Genomic DNA, 590 nt, shown 5'->3' with positions numbered 1-590 from the left:
AGAGAAGAGAGAGAGAGATAAATAAAAAAAATAATTACTAATTAATTTAATGTTGAAAAAAGCTGATTATTTATTTAGTAGGAAACTGATCTTTTTCATGATTCTCTGATGAACAGAAAGCTCAAAAGAACAGCATTTATTTGAAATATTATAAAAGTCTTTGTCACTGTTGTTTGTTTGGATGCATACTTAAAATATGAAATAAATAAAGGAATTATTCATTTATTAAAATAAGTTATAGATAACAATCGTCTGTGTTTTTCTTCATCACATGTGTAAAGTTGTAGAAGTAGAGGAGTTCCTCCTGGTGTTCAGGTGTAAGCCGTGAGACAGTCACTTCCTCGCTGAAGAGCTTTGAACAGCAGCAAACACAACATCCTCTTTCCTGCTCGGATGTCTCCAGGTCAGCCCGCTTTTGCATAAGGGAACTATTTTAAAGAACTTTAGGCAAATGTATCTGGCAGATTTCAATGTCACAGAGAGGCTGAAAAAGAAAGTGTTCACTACACACACTAAAACACTCTCTATAGAAATGTTTCATATATTTTAATAAATTTGTATTTTAATCAGAAAAATACACATTGAAACAT

Source organism: Puntigrus tetrazona, chromosome 7 (genome assembly GCF_018831695.1).
Source record: "Puntigrus tetrazona isolate hp1 chromosome 7, ASM1883169v1, whole genome shotgun sequence".
In the NCBI taxonomy this organism is placed as follows: Eukaryota; Metazoa; Chordata; class Actinopteri; order Cypriniformes; family Cyprinidae; genus Puntigrus; species Puntigrus tetrazona.
Note: the sequence above shows the minus strand (reverse complement) of the source record.